The 18,714-nt window shown below is 42.6% G+C and overlaps 1 long non-coding RNA gene across 1 annotated transcript in view; it reads right to left on the bottom strand.

The window, feature by feature from the left end:
- Positions 1-14,135: 14,135 nt before the first annotated feature.
- LOC129144694 (uncharacterized) overlaps positions 14,136-18,714 on the bottom strand; it is a 46,839-nt gene continuing 42,260 nt past the window's right edge. The window contains exon 4 of the long non-coding RNA XR_008549115.1: positions 14,136-14,305. This is a non-coding gene — a long non-coding RNA (uncharacterized LOC129144694). The remainder of the gene's footprint in view (positions 14,306-18,714) is intronic.

Raw genomic sequence — 18,714 nt, forward strand, 5'->3', positions numbered from 1 at the left:
TGGGGCACAGAGAATGGATATGGAAAAACTGATGGAGGGAGAAAAGCACTGTTTCCACCAGAGGCACTGTCTTTTTTTTTTTTTTTTTTTTAATTCCTTTTTAGGAAAATTCAAGATTATATCCTTGAGAATATGTTTCAGATCCTGGATTCTAAGCATCATGGGTCAAGTCTGAAGTTCTTTCCTAAGGAAGCGCAAAAAACGTCAGAGTCAGGTTGAAACCTGAAGAAGGGCTGCCCATGGGTAACAATAGTTTGCCATCTAATGCTTCCTGAGGCAAGGGTGGTGAAGGAAGTTGAAGCAAAATGACAAGGACCTCTGAGAGCTGAAAACCAAATTCTATATCTAGATTCAGTCAATAGAAAAATTATTTCAACTAAACCAGAATCTGTTAACTCACAGAATTTTTAATTTAGTACAAAAGTGTTTTAAGTTTCTGATGCCTGGCACTGGACTGAACACCAGAAATACCATTCCCATTCTAATCAGAAAGTGACCTTTAAACTCTTCTGTTGTTATTTTTCAAATCTGTTTGAGTATATAAAAAAAAAACACTTGAATTTTCTTATGTAGAAATTTTTTTCACCAACTTAAAATAGCATTTTTAAGGAAATGGAATATTTGGCTGTTGAACATGCACATGGAAAATTTTAGGTTATACTTCTGAATTTTAGAAGTTAAGAAAAACACTGACATGCTACTCAGGAAGTCTTGAGCACTGAGAACAAATGGGAAATGTTAAGCAGCATTTAAATTTCTTAATAAATAAATAAATTTCTTAAGCCTGGCTCACCTGGGCACCACAGTGAAAATTAAGACAATAGTAATTTCCAAACAGAATCATAACTGCATGACTATTCTTACTTTCAAAATTACAGACCAAGTGTGTATGGAAAACAACTGACCACAGGATAAAAGAAATTATGTTTTAAGTAAGCTACAATCTGACCACAGTGGAGAAATTCCCCAATGCAGTGATCCTGAGACCCTCTCAAGAGATGTAGAGGTCAAAAGTCTTAAAACATGACAGTGCAACAGATTGAATGCAGAAGATAACGAAAATCTTCTGTTAAGACAAGGATTAAAGAGATTTGCAAAAATATAAAAAACAATGCAACTCTTCTCATTAAAGCATTTGGGGGGAAATTATCTAAAATAATGTATGTTAACATGTAATGGCTTTATTGTTTTTTTAAGTGAAATAGTTTCAAAAATTTTTCATTTTCATGTCTAGCATGGTCAGTATTGATAATAATCAGTGATTTATTGGTGACCAGATCTCCAGAAAAAGAAACAAACCCTGATTTGTAGCATTTGCCAATTCCCTTGGTATAAATACTCCCTCTATTGCCAATTTCAAGTTTTCATAGGTTTAACAGTTGACTGGAAAAATTCCTGAATATTAAATTCTGATGAACTGGTGCAAACTGATTCTAGCACACACCTGGATAAAACCTACACAAACAAAAACTCTTTGAGGTCTTCAACAATTTTCTTGTAAGGTATGCTGAGCACACAAAGTTTGAAAAGATTGCTCTTATGCAAAATATTCCAGCTTAATTGCCTTTAAGAAGACATTGAAACCAGTAATTGTAAAGCACAGAGAAGTAAATAGATGGCTTACAGCTGCAGGGTAGCACTTTGGGTTTCTTTTTTTTTTAAGATATTTATGCATACAAGAGCTGGGGTGCAGGCCAGGGGTGGGGAAGGTGGGGGGGTGAGAGGATTCACCAGAGACAGAGTGGGGAGCAGAACAGGATGATTGACTGGAATACACTGCTAAGGGGAGCAACGGGCAAGATAGGAGACATCTGCTCTGGCCATATGGATCCCCTGGCCAGGGGATCCAACTTGTGCTGCAATAGCTGCGGATTGCTTCATAGTACTGACGCTTAACCTTTTGCACCACCAGGGAGGCCCCGCACTTTGGGCTTCTGACAGCCCAGAGTGGTTCAGAATCTTGAAGCAGCAGAAATAAGGCAGTAGGTCTTACATGGCTGTAGAGGCAGGAATGGGCACAGAGCAGGATCTTTATGACCCAAGCAGACAGGGTAAGGGAGAAGTGAGTGCTGGAGACCTCAGTGGCATTTCAGGCTTTTATTGGGATTTACCAGGTATACAGCAGGCAGGGGTGCTGGGGGACCAGGAGGCTGGTAGGCCTCACAACCCCCAGCAAGTCTTCACTCTGGGTTCTCCGGCCTTCTCTGGTGGTTCTGCTTTTGCTTCTCTGTGTCTGCTTCTCTTGGCTTTTGCTGGCGTCCCCGTGACGCCAACCCTAAAAGCCCAGTCTCAACCCAGGTGAATCCCATCTACATATGCCCACACCCTATCCAGGTGCCCGCCATCAGGCATGCATTCCGGACCACAGGGTTCCGTCATCTATCCTAATGGCGGGAGGGCAGAAAAGCCTGTTACTTTTTACCTTACCCTACAATGGCCTAGAGTTGGAAAGCTCTATGTGAGGCCTGGTTTCCAGCCAGCAGAGGTGAACCACAGCTTGCACTGCCTACTGGTTCTGGCATCTCCATATAGTGAGCATCAAGTGCCACGCTTCCTGTAGTGGGGACTGTTGACTACATGCTCTTCTTCTGGAAACAGAAAACCAGAGGTTAGATTCAGCAGCATCTTGGAATTCAGATAACAGTAAGTTTCTACCTAGCCAGTTGTGTGTTCAACATTTCAGGAAATGACTCATAAGCGCTAGGGAACTTTGAAACCATATTTATAGTCACCTGGAGACAGTTAGTGGTGACAAGGTCAGTCTGGATGTTTTGTCCCTCTTAATGACCACAAAACTGGGCCATTTTAGCGTGACCCAGGAGCGTGCTGCTATGTGACCCAGGAAGGAAAACAGCCAAGGTTGGGATTGCCGGTAATGCAATGCATTTAAGGGCAAAACCGCAGTTGTTTCTTGTATGTTTTTGTTTTTTCATTCCTTATTTTCAGATAACTAGATGCTCTTGATACTGGCTGATGTGTCCTGACCTCCAGGAGCTGTGTTTTATTTAATTATAATATAAAACACTTAGTTATGGAGTTTGAGCATCTCAGGTTTTAGAAAACATTTTTATCAACTCTGACTCATTAAAAGAAAGTTTTAGAAATTTTAGTCAGTTCTCAGGTATGGCTGCTTATAGGATCACTGCAGCGCTTCTAAACAATTTCCATGCCCAGTCCCAGCTCTGGATCAATAAGAATCAGAATCTTTGGGGGTGGGGCCAGGGTATATTGTTTTCAAGTCCCTCAGAAAATTCTAATGTGAAAACCAGAGATAATACTCCTTACAGTGAGTGATTCTCAATGTAGCATGCTTGCAAACTACCTGGGGATCTTGTTCAACTACAGGCTGATGCATGCAGTCTCACATCAGGGCAGGACCTGCCTGTCTTACAAATTCCCATTAATGTTGACATCAGTGATTCTTGTACCATACTTTGAATGGCAGTGCCCTAAGAGATGGACCTGAGGTAAATTTGGTCAGCTTGGGGTCCAAACACTCAAAAATTTCAATTCTGATAACCTTAAAATCATTTTCTGGGGTAATTTCTTGTGGCAAAATTGGGGCAATTTTTATTTTATTTATTTATTTATTTTTTTAATAGAGGCATGTTTTATTTATTTATTTGTTTGTTTTTTTTTTGCTTTGTTTATACATGCACTGGGTACAGTCAGAAGCGCTGGAGGGTGAGAAAATTCACCAGAGCCAGAGCAGGGAGCAGAGCAGGCAGAAGGACCGAAGTACACTGCTGAGGGGAGCAGCGGGCGGCAGGAGAGGTCTGCGCGCCATGTGGGACCCTCCTCCGGTGGCCGGGGAGCAGCCGGGGAGCAGCCGGGGATCGAACCGGCGCCGCAGAGGCTGCGGGCAACTTCGCAACCCAGCGCTCAACCGCTGCGCCACCGGGGAGGCCCTGGGGCAATTTTTAATATAACAGTAGCATAGGTGCTTAATCAAAATTTGTTTAGGTGTTATCTATCCTGGTGTATATTTCACCCCTTTGGGGCTCTTCGAGGGAGTAAGATAGCTTAAAAGGTTCTAATCTCATACATAAAACCATTTCACAAGTGGGTGGGGGTTAGAGTGGAGACGGGTTTGGAAAGATAGTGGCTGATAGCAGCAGCGTCTGGTTACCAGAAAGCAGATGTGGATTTTTTTTGTCTCTGCGTCTGACTGAAAAATGGTGACCTCAGGGACAGCTGGGGATGCAAGTCAGCACGGGAGCTTCAGCTTTGCTGGTGCTGGAATAGGGAACTTTGCAAATCCTCAGACAAATTAGTCACCCCAGGGGTCATCCTGTAGAGGTCCTTGACTACACTGAGCCTGAGAGAAAACAAAAACAGAGGAAGTCAACTTTGGGAACATGTATTTGCAGCACAATCAATAAACCAGGTGTAAATTCCCCTTAGAGTGGATGAGAAAGCAACTAAATGATCTTAGAGGAACTATAACTTGTATGGAAAACACATCGCAATGTGTTTACAGCAATAATCAATAGCTGCAATTTAAAACAACACAGACTTCGCCCCTATTTTACCATGTGTACTATGTTTACCAGTATTAATTGCTGTGATTTTTCCCTAGAATGGCTATTTAAACAGCTCTTCAAAAATGGACACATGTAAATGACAAATTTAAATACCAGCAAGGGTAAGAGAATGCTTGCGGGAATGCTTTAGGAAAGGCAGTTTTGTTATAGGGCAGCCCTGATATTGAACAGGTTGCCTGGCTGTGGGTCCCCACCCGCGCACTTAAAAGGGACTTATTAATACTCCACTACAGGCACACACAAACGGTTAATTAAAGGTTTATTTACAAGGGAAAAGGAAATAAGGAAAATGTACAACTCAGGGAGAAAATAGGGAAATAAAGTCTTTAATGCGTCCTACCCGCTGGCCGGACGCTGCGAGCTGGCGGAGAGCCAAAATGGGGGACCCCCTCCAAAGCCCACGTGTCTGGCTTTATACCAACCTGGCTGCTTACCCCCACCCTCAGGGCCCAGCCACCTTCCCTTTGGTGGTGATGGGATTTGTGTCTTTGGCTTTGGCCTGGGGTGGGGGTGGAGTCCACAAAGCCTGTATGGAATTAGCTTTAGGACATCCTTTTCCCCCTAACAGTTTGACAACATGTCCTCACCCTTAGAAGGTTGATGACCCTGTTGCATGACTTCTGGGAGTCTGTCCTAAAAAAAAATTTTTATAAATAATACAAAAAAAATAGACTTCTAGGTTTTAATAGCATCCTTATTTGCATACTAGCAAAAAGCTGGAAGAGCCTCTGAATGTTCAGCCTCAGAGGACTGCTTCTCCTAGGACTGTTATGTCCATTTAAAATGACAAGTATTCATGTTGGGCTTGGAAATGCTTACAGTATTTAATTTTCAAAAAGCAAAATTCAGTGGTATGAAACCAACAACATGGAAGATAAAAACAAATCCAAGTGGGAGCAAAGGCTGATGGAAAATATAACAAAACATTTAAACTTATGTTTAGAAAGTAAGGCTATTTTTTTTTCCTTTTAGGTAGCTCCTACCTCTTTCGTCTGTACTACTTGCCTAACAAAAAAGCAGTCCACATTAAGATAAAACAAACAAAAAGCACACAGAATAAAAACTCCAACCCTGTTACCTAGTCCTTATTCTCTTCTCAGGATGCCAGGTGACCAATGCTGCTTCTAATATTTTTAAACAGATATTCTAGAGTATCTGCTAGCAGCAACTTGTATTTCATACCTAAAAATATCATCCAAATGGAATAAAAGTATTAGAAAATTCTATGATTCTACCCCTACATTTGACATCTTCAAGAGTCTTCCCTGTGGAGCCCTGATGTTATGCTCCAAAACTCGAAAACAGAACTGTCTTCAGCAGACTCTGAAGCATAAATGTCTGTCAGAACATTCAGTATAGCATTTTGTCAGCCTATTTAACCAGGCCTCAATTCTTCCTCTGATTGATAGACTTTGTACTTATACCAAATGGCTACTCATTAATTTTTCTCTGGAATTCATCTTTCATCAAGTAGGAAACATTATTTGCTCAAAATAAAACTCCTTTATTTTGACTGGTCTCATTGCATAATTATGTTAGTCCTCATTCTTCCTAAAATTAATTTATATAACTTACATGTTACTATCTAGCACTGGAACAATCTGATTAGTTCTTCTATGAATTTCTTTTTCAAAAAAAAAAAAAAAAAAGAAGCACTGGGGCTTTATTTCTTTAACTCACTTCTGCCTGTCTCAGGCCATGCTTTGGGTCCTTAATGTTACTTCTCTTTTTTCCTTAATTATGAAATGATCTATTGAGAATGAACTGGGCACCCTGGAGCTCGTTATTTCTGTAAAGTGAAGGGAGCTTGAGTTTTTGATAAACCCATGGGATACTGACTTCACTGTGTTTCTCAAAATGGAGTCCCTGAAAATAATTTGAGCTGCTCAGTATAATACAGATTGCTGGGCTCTGTCCACACCTGCAGTCAGAATCTCTACCATGGGAACTGGAGGCAGGCATTGTTTTTGTGCACACCAAACTTTGATAGTTATGGAACTAGTGTTGAAAAGAAACCTCTGACCTATATTTCTTGGTGAACAAGCCGAAAACCACAGTTGATCTGTTCAGAGGCTAAAGTTTTTCAGAAATGCCCCATAGATTATTGTGTCCATCTGCAAAGTTACTGGAGTATTAAGATTCTCTAGATCTTTTCCCTAGATATTGACCCTAATTATCTGACTATATGCATTGAGAGATTTAGCCTTACAAATAATTGTCTTTATCATTTACTTTGCCTTGTGTATAGAAACAGGCTCTCAAAGCTCCGTGTGCATGTAAGATTTTTAATGTATTTTTTGCAAGGGATTGGATTCATGTGGTTCAAGTTTCAAAACAACAAAAGGACATTGGGTGAAGAATTACCCTCCTGCCATGTCCTCAGAGCTAATCACAGTTAACAGCTTCTGAGTTGCAGATATTTAAAAAGCTATCCAAAAACTATCAGTTTGAGGGAGGGAAGCAAAAGGAGAGTACATAATAGGTCAATTTATTTTTAAATTGTACCTTTAGGGCCTCCCTGGTGGCGCAGGCGGTTGAGGGTCCCACTGTGAAGCTGTCCGCAGCCTCTGCTGCACGGGTTCTATCCCAGCTGGCCGGGGAGAAACCCACATGGCGCAGCAGACCTCTCCTGTCTTGCCTGCTGCTCCCCTCAGCAGTGTATTTTGGTCGGTCTGCCTGTCTGTTCCCCACTCTGTCTCTGGTGAATCTGTTAGGGGGAAAAGGCAGTCCCAAAGCAAATTCCATACAGGCTTTGTGGACTCCACCCCCACCCCAGGTCAAAGCCAAAGACACTGGGAACTCCAAATCCCATCACCACCAAAGGGAAGGTGGCTGGGACCTGAGGGTGGGGTTAAGCAGCCAGGTGGATACAAAAGGCAGACACGTGGGCTTTGGGGGCGCTCTCCATTTTGGGGCCCTCGGCCAGCTCGCGGCGTCCGTCTAGCTCTGAGAGTGACTTTGGGGTTTCCAGGTCGTCGGATAGGGTAGGACGCATTAAAGACTTTATTTCCCTATTTTCTCCCTGAGTTGTACATTTTCCTTATTTCTTTTTCTCTTGTAAATAAACCTTTTATTAACCCTTTTGCGTGTGTCTGTAGTAGAGTATTCATAAGTCCCTTTAAAGCGCGCGGGTGAGGACCCACAGCCAGGAACCCGTTTAATATCGGGGTTGCTCTATAACAAATCCTCTCACCATCCCAGCCTATACCCCAGTTCTTGTATAAATAAATAAATCTTTAAAAAAAATTGTACCTTTAACTTTGAAAGATTTCTGTTGATATAGAGCTATCAGCCAGTTATTACTGAGCAACAAAATGCATAAAACCCCAGAGGCACCTAATAAATAATAAACATTTATTACTCATGCCCTGGAGGGGCAGGAGTCAACAAGGTTGATCTATCCACTTATTGAGGAAGATTTTACTTGTGGTGACATAAGTCACCTCCCATCTTCAACTGTGCATATTCTCATGGCGATGGCGAAGGAACAGAAGAGAAGAGGGGTACGTGCAGAATTTATTGAGGTCTAGGATTAGAACTGGCATGTGGTATTATATATTGGCCAGTTCCAATTTGATAAGATGGAGAAATAGACTGTCCAGTTTTTGGGAAAGACATTTCAAAGCTACATGACAAAGGCAAGGGTATTGGGAGTGACAAAGAATCAAGGCCATCAAGTGAAATCTACCATGATTAAATAGCTCATTGTTGTATTTTAAGAACAACATGATCATGATTTCAGCTGTTTAAATATGTTTTACAGGGCCTCCCCTGGGGGCGCAATGGTTGAGCGCTGGGCTGCAAAGCTTCTTGCAGCCTCTGCAGTGCCTACTCAATCCCTGGCCACCAGCGAGGGTCCCACATGGCACGCAGACCTCTCCTGCCGCACCCACTGCTCCCCTCAGCAGTGTATCTCCTCCGTCTGCCTGTTCTGTTCCCCACTCTGGCTCTGGTGAATTCTATCACCCTCCCGCCCTTCTGACTATACCCAGTGCTTGTATAAAAAAACTTTTAAAAAATAAAATAAAATAAAAATAAATATGTTTTACAAAGAAAATAATCCAGTCAAAAATTGGCCAGAAGAGCTAAAAAGAAATTCTCCAAAGAGGAAATGCAAATGGCCAACAGGCATATGAAAAAAATGTTCAACATCACTTGTAATCAGGGAAATGCACATCAAAACTACAATGAGATACCATCTTATACCAGTGAGAATGGCACATATTAAAAAACTAGCAACAACAAATATTGGCGAGGATGCGGAGAAAAAGAATTCTCCTGCGCTGCTGGTGCGAGTGCAAACTTGTCCAACCACTATGGTGAGCTGTGTGGAGGTTCCTCAACCTACTAAAGATAGAGCTTCCATATGATCCAGCAATTCCACTCCTAGGTATTTACCCAGAAACAATTCAAAAGGGCACCTGTACCCCTATGTTTATAGCAGCACTATTTATAATAGCTAAGCTTTAGAAACAACCCAAATGCCCAAAAATAGATGACTGGATCAAGAAGATGTGGTACATATACACAATGGACTATTACTCAGCAATCAAAAAAGGTAAACTCATGCAATTTGCAGCAACATGGATGGAGCTGGAAGGGATCATACAGGGAAATAAGCCAGAAGGAAAAAGAAAAATACCAGATGGTCTCACTCATAGCTGGAATCTAGAAAACCTAAATAAGGGACCAGGAAAAAGAATAACTATAATAAAGAAAAAATCAAAATCAACAAGCAACTATAAACCAGAGACACACTATGGGGGGGGCAGAGGAGGGATTGGGGTCAAAATAAGGGGGGTGCAATTGTATGGGGAATATAAAAAAATCTTTTAAAAAAGAATAATAAAATAATACTTGATATATAGTAAATTCTAAAAAAAATAAAATAAAATAAATATGTTTTAATGTCAACCTAAGGATAATAAAAACATCTCAGTGACATAGGTCCTGGACCCAGTTCATTAGCACATGCCTTACCACGAGCCTATGTGAATGAGGGCAAGAGGACTCCTCACCCAGTGGAATATTTGCTGAAACATATAATATGCTTCCAAAAAAACCTGGCATTTTAATTGAAGATTTGCTCTTACTCTCTGACTTTTCTGACGAGACAGTTGATGAACTAACAAGCCACTAGGAAAAAGCAATGTGAGCAAGGACAGTTTTCTCCCTTCTGTGTCAATGATTTTTTTTTTTTTTAAATATTTTTCTTGGTATTTCACTGCTGATTTAAATCTTTGGATTTTAAAAATCAGAAGAGCTATGCTTTCAAAGTGACCCTTAAAAAAGTTTATGGAACAAATGTCAGGGTTTTTGCTTCCCATTTAACTTAATTTTAGTTGCTCTTTTATTCATTTTATGACATAAATTGTTTCTTGAGATAACGTTGCCTGAGATGTTATCAGTAGCCTCATCCAGATGTAAAAAACATAACCTTTTTAACTAGAATTTTAAAATACTTTGTGTGGGGATTATTTAGACATTTGACATTTCTTGACGCAATCACATTGTGTCTACCAGCTGATATGCAGTAACTAGAAGAATGGAGCATTTCTTCCTGACAGGAAGTGGGGAGATAGGACTTGGTGACACTTAGAGGTCAGGCCATGGTTCAGTAAGTCTAGATGCACACTTACCAGATTGACGCTTGTTTTATAGGTTCGGAGAAGAGTATTGAGCACAGACTAGTGCTTGGTACAACAGGTTACCTATGTAAGATCTTGCCCACCACCATCTTATTAGGGCTTCCAGCACTTTCCATGTTCTAAGATACATAAAGCCTTTATACAGTATTATCGGCATAAGATTCTTATCTGTGCAAGTAATGCTAAGTAAGTTTTTCTTCTCCACTTTGTTCTTTCTCTTTATATTTGCCACAGGGCTCATAGGTGTGGTTTAGAACCCATCGCTCTTGGCCCTCTGTGCTCAGCAGAGGAAGTCAGAGATTTTCTGATGTAAGCATGTCTACACAAGGATGGGAAGCTACTGAGTCCTACATCTCTGGTGGCATGTGGATATAAAATGGCACTCCTCTCTACTCAGCAGGTTGTCCTTATCCCATAGCAAATGGAAGAAGTGGTTCCTATAAGGTTGGCCTGGACTATGAGGACACTTTTTTTTTAAAGATTTATTTTATTTATTTATGCATACAAGAACTGGGGTACAGGCCAGAGGTGCAGAGGATTCACCAGAGACAGTGGAGAACAGAATAGGCAAACTGAAATACACTGCTGAGGGGAGCAGCAGGCAAGACAGGAGAGGTCTGCTGAGCCATGTGGGTTGCTCCCTGGCCAGCAGGGGATGGAACTCGTGCTGCAGAGCCTGCGGATAGCTTCACAGTGCTGTGCTTAACCCCTTGCGCCACCAGGGAGGCCCCCCTATGAGGACACTTTAAACAGGAATTATATGAACTGCAGCTTCTTTGGAATCGCAGAACTATCACAGGCCCTGGTAGACCCCCATGCTAAGTCTTCCCTTGAATTCATTCTGGATGTAAGACGTACCAGCGGGAGGCACACACCTGACCAGCTGAGTTGTTTATAGATGCCCTGCCTCTCTCCCACTTCCATTGTTTCCCCAGGAGCCAGCTGATAGGAACCACCTGGTGGTGGTGGGAGGGGAGGGGCACTTGTGAAGCACAGAGATCCCCAGGCTTCTCTCTGGAGACACTGATTAAGGAATTCTGGAACTGCCATCTGGAAACAGTGTGCTTAGCAAGTGTGCCAGGTGACTCCTATGAACAGGCGAGTTCGGCGAACACCAGGAAGACTTGAAGGCTCTGCAGGTCGCTATGGCAGTCACTCAAGGAGAGAGGAGATGGAAGTTTGGCAGATGCCAGAGCCTCATTCGGGGGTGATGACTAAGGTATTTGCTCACCTGCCCATCCCCAAGATGGGACAAGTATGCCCACAGAGGATCCTGCAATGCAGCAAGGAGTGGGGTGGGCCGAGGCCTAGAGGGTGCTCACCCAAGGCACCTCCTGTTGCCCAACTCCCCCTTATCCCCCAGAGTTTGGGCAACACAAAGCTCACCATCTGTCACTGTGGGGGTCCTTCTTCATCCAGGGGACACCTGACTGTAGAGGCAGGAATGGGCACAGTGTAGGTTCTCTATGATCCGAGCAGACGAGGTTAAGTAGGAGAGAGTCCTGGAGCCCTCAATGGCTTTTGCAGGCTTTTATTAGGATTTACCAGGTACACGGCAGGCAGGAGTACTGGGGGGCCAGGAGGCTGGCAGGCCTCTCAGCCCCCAGCAAGTCTTCATACTTTCTGGGCTCTCTGGCATTCTCTCGCGTTCTCTCTGCTTCTCTGCTCTCATGGATCTCTTGTGGTTCTTCTCTCTGCTCTCCTGGTGTTCCCATGACACCACCCTCATAAGCCCAGTCTCTCAGCACAGGTGTATCCACTTACGCATGCCCACACCCATTTGAGGTGCCCGCCATCAGGCATGCATTCAGGACCACAGGGACCCATCATCCATCCTAATGGCAGGAGAGCAGAAAAGCCTGATACTTTACTTTACCCTACACTGACCTAGATCCAAGGAAGTAAGTGCCCTGGGAAGCCTTTCTTGTAAAGGGAGCTTAAACTTTTAGGCCATTTTGCTAAACCTTGGGAGACACTTGAATGTTGTAGACCTGGCGGTTTTTAAGATTGTTCAATTCTGGCATCTGAGAAAGTTCAAAGGAAAATGCCTGGTTGTCCCTAAGTAATCTTCAAGTTCAGTTGCTAATAGTTGAATTTCTTGCTCTTTTCTCTGACTCTCTATATTTATGCACACACACACTCCTTTTTCCTGTTTTTTCTGTCTGGAAGGGGGAGGTGTGGGGGGACATGCACCAAGGGAAAACGTGGGTGGTAGGAAAAGTATTTTGCTTTTTCATTACATCTCATTTTTGAGCAACAGTGGAGAAACAAACACTTGAATATTCACGTAATCAAAGTTTACCTTTCTGTATTAGTGCAGAGTTCCCCAGAGTCAGAGCCTGAAACAGCATGTGTGTACAAGTAGTTTATCTGGCATGGGACATCTTTAGGCAAGAAAATGATAGGGGATGGGATAGTAACCACTCAGTGTGACTGGAGCTTAACACAGGGAAAATTTGGGAGACTCAGTAAAAGATCTACTCAGCAGGCGAAGGAACTGATATATTTAGACACCAACCTCTGAGGGTTATTTATTAAGTGCTGCTCCCAGGATGGGGGATATCAATCCCTTAGTGCCTTTGGATGGCTGAGCAAGATCACATTCAGAAAGCAGCCTTCCTCTGGTTTCAGAAGAAATCCTCAGTGCACATGCAGACACTTGGAAGTCAGCCAGGAGATAATGAATCAGTACTGTCCAAGGATGTGAGCAGGGTGCTGGCTGCATCTGCTGCCTTTATTAATTAACTCCAAGCTCACTTTTGCCCTCCTGAAATTTTTCATACAGTATATGCAAATAAGTGAATCCTCCCTTTGTGCTGAAGCAACATCATAAAGAGCACTAATTACTTTACCTTCTCTGTTCTAGTGGCTATTGAGGTGGTAGAAGGGTTTGCTTTCAACCATGGGGCTGTGAGTCCCTCAAAACATTTTGAGCTCTTGTGTCTGCTTTTTGTAGTTCTGTCTCTTCCCTCTTACCTGTGGGCTTAGCAGCGAGGTGACTTCAGCAGCACATTCCTTCTCAACTACTGGTGCTGGTCTGCTGGGAGCTGGGAAGCAGATATAATTAAGCTTGTGGAATTGTGATCAAAAAAGGAAAAAATGATGGCAGTATGGCCCAAGGCTGTCCATGGTGAGTGTTCTAAAGAGGTTTTGTGTCATCTGGATCCCTGGAAGCCTTTTCCTTGCAACTCGGCTGATGGTTAGGCTGTTGAATAAGTGACTGAGACAAATGTGTAGGGTCTCACTTTTCATGTGACCAAAGGGATTCTTCTAAGATGTGCATTTGCCTTCTTCACTGAGCCACAGGAAGAGGAGCCTCCATTCATCATCACTATGAAGATGTACAAAGGATCCAGAGGGTTATGTGAAGAGAGACTGGTTTTATGAAAGGCAAAGTAGCAAGTACACACTTAAGTTATGAAGATATGTCTTAGAGAACCACTAGAACATGGTGTGATGTGACTGTGGACTCCTGGGAAGTTATAGAAACAGAAAAACTTATTTAAGTGAGACGTAGACTCTCAAACTGTTTATTTAAAATAAGGATTTTCGCAGAGTCATAGATTTCTATTATCTTCAATCACGTGGAAGGAAATAGGCATGTCAAAAAGACCAACCTCATTGGCCTTATTTGGCAAGTAATTTTACAAGCATCTTTAGACCATTCAGGAAAACAGAGGTGTCAATTATAACACCTCTGGTAATGGTATTATATACCATTAGCTGGGTAGCAAATTATCAAGTAAGGTAACCCATTACAAACTTCTATTTAGAGATTAAGGATTTCTTTCATAGGTCTTGAAATTCTTCTAAAGTCAGGGTATTTCAGAAGATTCCCTTGTTCAAATAATACATCCAGACACAAATTGATAATAGTTATAATTAGTCCCTAAGTGTCTACATTGAACAGAAGAGCAAGCTTGATTCTGGGTAAATAGTTTCAGTTTGCCATTTTATTGGATAACATTCTTGGAATTATTTGAAAATACACAATTGGTGTCTCTTCCTCTCAGCTGTGGAGAAGAGATTATATCATCTTGTTCTTTTCTTTCTTAGACTTTTTAGTTTTGGTCCGATGGTTACTTAAGTAGACTTGAACTTTTAAAGTTTAGGCTGCAAAAGATCATTAGATTAATTTATAAGAAAGAACAAGTCAAAGGAACTCAAATTTTATTAGAAGAAATTGAGAAAGAGCAGAAGATTTTACTTCGCAATAATGAAATGAATGTTCTCCTGCAGAGTTGAGGTTGTTACTTTGTTTTGGAAAAAAGTCATCAATTCTATTGAAGGTGAAGAGTCAAAACTGCAGCTCAGCCACTAGGCCCACGTCTGCCTGCTCTGAGGACAGGGTGGAAGATATTACTAGTTCACAGACAGCCTGAGTCCTGTCTGCTTTAGTCTCCCTACAGCTCATCGTCCATGGCAACTTCTTTCAACAGGGAAGACAGGTCTTCCTACAGTAGGTGGCCTGTTTAGAAATCTAGGGAGATTTTCTAAAATCAAAACTAAGAGAGGGCCTCTCTGGTGGTACAAGGAGTTAAGACACAGCACTATGAGGCTACCTGCAGCCACTGCAGCATGAGTTCTATCCCTGGCCAGGGAGGTGACCCACGTGGTGTAGCAGACCTCTCCTAATTTGCGCGCTGCTCCCCTCAGCAGTGTATTTCAGTCAATCTGCCTATTCTGTTCCCCACTCTGTCTCTGGTGAATCCTCTCACCCCCCACACCTCTGGCCTGTACCACAGTCCTTATATGCATAAATAAATAAATCTTTAAAAAAATGAAGAGAAGTGCAAAAAATGCCATCCCACAGCAAATCCAAATAGCCCCCAGAGCATGTGCAATGCCTTTCATTTGAAAAGAAAGGTCAGAATCATCTTTAGATTCTCTTCACTTAAATTTTATTATACAGAATTACGTTTCCTGTTTTCCAGGTTTACTTATCTGGTTTCCACAGGAAATCCTCCCTTCCTAGTTTATGGCACCAGCAGATTATAGTGGTGATAAATGGTAGATAACACTCTTGTTAACCTTGAAGTCCTGGAGGGATTTCATGAACTGTAAAAAAATAACTACAGGGCCTCCCCGGTGGCGCAGCGGTTGAGCACTGGCTTGCGAAGCTGCCCGCTGCCTATGTGGTGCTGGTTCGATCCCCGGCTGCTCCCCGGCCACCAGAGGAGGGTCCCACATGGCGCGCAGACCTCTCCTGCCGCCCGCTGCTCCCCTCAGCAGTGTACTTCGGTCCTTCTGCCTGCTCTGCTCCCCGCTCTGGCTCTGGTGAATTCTCTCACCCTCCCGCGCTTCTGACTGTACCCAGTGCATGTATAAACAAAACAAACAAACAAAACAAACAAACAAATAAATAAATAAAACATGCCTCTATTAAAAAAAAAAATAACTACATCATGAACTGTGTAGTGATTATTGAGGTGCTTCTTAGTAACACACATTTATAAAGGATATGTAACTATTATGTATTATATATTTATAATTACTTATAATTATTGCATGGAATATAAGTACGTAGTTCATAATTCATTCACTCTTTTTATTTAGTGAGTTTATTTGTTCAGCAAACTAAACCTGCAGGCCAGAACAGAGCAAGACCCTGAGGAGATACAGAAAAAAATAAGACATGATTTTTGTACTTGAAAGCTCAGAAAGACACATGACCACTTTCTCAAAGCATGATAAACGCCACTATAGAGGCAAGTGATAGTTTTCATAGTTGCTCTGAGGCCAAGGAACTTGATTAGATGTCAAGAGTGATAATCCCTTGGCATTTGCACCACCTGGGAAAGGAATAGGTTTTTTAAATGAAAAGAAAAAATAAATGGAATCAGGATCTCTTGTTAGCAGACAGATTGAGGCGTTTGTGGGACTCCCAAACTTACACACTCTAATGGGGTCTGGCCATCAGTGTGCACAAAGAAAAAACAGGCTCAGTGTGAAAGAACTTTATTAGAATAGAGTGCTTGGAGACAGGAGAAGAAATGATAATAGTCTCCCAATGAAATACCCAAAGTTTCCCATCCCCGTGTGGGTAAATGCCCAGTGAAACAGGGTGGACCTAAAGTAGGGCCTCTGAAGCATGAAAGCTTGCCACATGACTAAGGCACCTTCTGGCAGGGAACCATGAGAAAGGGGCTTGAAAGGGGACAAAGGAGCACAATTAAAGCACAGATAAATCAAGATAAAGCTGCCATTGTGCCTCCCCATGTGTCTCCACATCCCCCACCTCTCTGATGCAGGTCCAAAGCTGAGAAGCAAGTGGGCCCTTCTTCTCCATGTGTCTCTCTCCAGTGTCTCCCCTTCCTGTCTCTCAAGCCTCTGTGTGTCTCCCCAAGTGTTCTCCAAGTGCTCTTCTGAGCCCCCCTGCCTCGCCTCTCAGTAGGTGAGACCGAGAACATGGAGCCTCACCTTTTTGTGGAGATGCCTCTGTTACAATCTGAGGATAGAATTTGAGCATCATTATTTAAAAGTTCCTCAACATAGCCATACAATGAAATATTATTCAGTTATGAAAAGAAATGAAGTGCTGATACATGATGTGGATGAAGCTTGAAAACTCTATGCTAAGGGAAAGAAACATACATATTTTGTGATTCCATTTACGTAAAATTCTGGAATAGGTAAATCCATAAAGTCAGAAGGTAGATCAGTGAGGGGGAGAGAGGGTGATAAGAAGTGAATGTTACTGGACATGGGGTTTCTTTTTGAGTTGATGGAAATATTCTAGAATTAGTGGTGATGATTTTATAAGATTATGAGTATAAAAACCACTGAATTATACTTTCAAAATGGACGAATTTTATGTTGTGTGAATTTAATTTTATGATAAAGCTCAAAAGGAAAAAAAAGTCCTCCAAAGGTACCTAATCCACAGCTGTGGTTGAGACCCTCTAATCTAGAGGATCACTAGCATGCTTGGGGGGCAGTAGTGCTGAATTTTCCTTTGCCCTCAGGCCCCAGTATGCCTTTATACAACACAAATGCTGATCTGGACTTTACTTAAAGTCTGATGTTTTGTTCATTTTGATTTTTTTTGCATTACTTTCTATTTTTTACAATAATTCCATCAACAGATTATTTATGATTATTGAATTTCTTAGCACACCCTCATATTTTGCTTATTGATCCCAACCCTGATTTCTAAAGAGAGTAGATCTAGGAAGTCATCCACATATGGGTGAGTTAAAGTATGGACTGATTGAGACTGCACTGGAGAGAACGTCGAGCAGAAAGACAGACATTACCTTTCAAGGACCAGTAGGAGGAAAAAAAAGAATCCATAAAGGAGCCAAAAAAATCAATGAAGAAGGTGGCAAACCAAAGACAGCAATATGATAAAGGCTGAGGCTCCCCTGAAAGTCATCCCAGATAAGACACTGGACTGGGCCAGGGAACATGGGGAGTCACATCCCCAGGACCCCTGGGATGGCGGCGGCTGTGCGGAGAGGGAGAAAAAGAGGTCTCAGCTCCAAGTAACCACTCTGAAGGGAAGGAATGAATGTGCGAGAAAGAGACAAGAGTTGAATTTAAATTATATTTAAGCATAAAAATGCTCTGAGCAGGTTTGTGAAAAGAAAATGAAGATCAGGGAAGGGAAGGGGCTTTGAAGGAGTGAGAAAATCAAGGGGACTGCTGTAGCTTCTGAGGAGGTAAGACAAACACTGAGGAAAATACAGAACGGATCTGAGGAAGCGTGCACTTCCTGCTCCGGCCAGTAAATGCCGGCACAAGCCTTGGCCCTGGAAAATCCCAAGACCTCTGCTACTCTGCTTTCAAAGTTTCTCTCACCACCTCTCTCCCTTTTCTGTGCTCCTCATTCTCAGACCTTTCTAGTTTTATAACCTCTCCCAGGGCCCCATTTTGGCTCAGCTCTCACCTTCAGCCCAGTGGCAGGGTTTAGTAACCTTGAGTACTTGCTCTCCTGGCTTACCTTGAGAAACTCCACCCCACTACACCTCAGTACCAAGGTCCTAATTAGGAAATACCTCATAATCACAGCCTCAGGACTTTCCAGCTCTTGCTGGAATGATGGTGGAAGGGTGGGGCATTTGCTATTGATAAATTTACCCGAAGGCTCCATTTCTCAGTAGAGCCAAAGGCTCTCTAGTCACCTGTCTGCTGAGAGGGTCGGCACAGGAGAGAGACTTTCAGAGAACTTCCAGACTAGGCATCACTGACAAAAATACCTCAAACACTGAGCGGGGGCTGGAAAGCACAGCATTATGAAGCAATCCGCAGCCTCTGCAGCAGGAGTTCAACCCACATGGTGCAGCAGACCTCTCCTGTCCTGCCCGCTGCTCCCCTCAGCAGTGTATTTCAGTCAATCTGCCTGTTCTGCTCCCGGTTCTGTCTCTGGTGGATCCTCTCACCCCCTGACCTCTGCCCTGTACCCCAGCTCTTATATGCATAAATAAATAAAAATCTTAAAAAAAAAAAGAAGGAAAGAAAGAGAGAAGGAAGGGAGGCAGGGAGGGAGGGAGGGAGGGAGGGAGAGAGGAAGGGAGAGAAGG

This window comes from Talpa occidentalis, unplaced genomic scaffold (genome assembly GCF_014898055.3).
Source record: "Talpa occidentalis isolate TD23 unplaced genomic scaffold, MPIMG_talOcc4v2.1 talOcc4.6, whole genome shotgun sequence".
NCBI lineage: Eukaryota > Metazoa > Chordata > Mammalia > Eulipotyphla > Talpidae > Talpa > Talpa occidentalis.